The sequence below is a fragment of the Sphaerodactylus townsendi genome, linkage group LG03 (assembly GCF_021028975.2).
Source record: "Sphaerodactylus townsendi isolate TG3544 linkage group LG03, MPM_Stown_v2.3, whole genome shotgun sequence".
NCBI classification, from domain to species: Eukaryota; Metazoa; Chordata; class Lepidosauria; order Squamata; family Sphaerodactylidae; genus Sphaerodactylus; species Sphaerodactylus townsendi.
The window spans coordinates 168,835,556-168,836,022 of record NC_059427.1 but is presented as its reverse complement, the minus strand read 5'-3'; positions in this window follow the sequence as shown (position 1 = coordinate 168,836,022).

The following is a 467-nucleotide window of genomic DNA, read 5'->3' as shown; positions in this document are numbered from 1 at the left end:
AGTATTGTGAGAAAGAGAGAAAAATTTCTCTCTGTCAACATTTTCTACCCCATGCATAATTTTATAGACTTCAATCATATCCCCCCTCAGCCGCCTCCTCTCCAAACTAAAGAGTCCCAAACGCTGCAGCCTCTCCTCATAGGGAAGGTGCTCCAGTCCCTCAATCATCCTTGTTGCCCTTCTCTGCACTTTTTCTATCTCCTCAATATCCTTTTTGAGATGCGGCGACCAGAACTGGACACAGGACTCCAAGTGCGGTCGCACCACTGCTTTATATAAGGGCATGACAATCTTTGCATTTTTATTATCAATTCCTTTCCTAATGATCCCCAGCATAGAGTTTGCCTTTTTTACAGCTGCCATGCATTGAGTTGACATTCCCATGGAACTATCAACTAAGACGCCCAAATCCCTTTAAGAACATAAGAACATAAGAACTAGCCTGCTGGATCAGACCAGAGTCCATC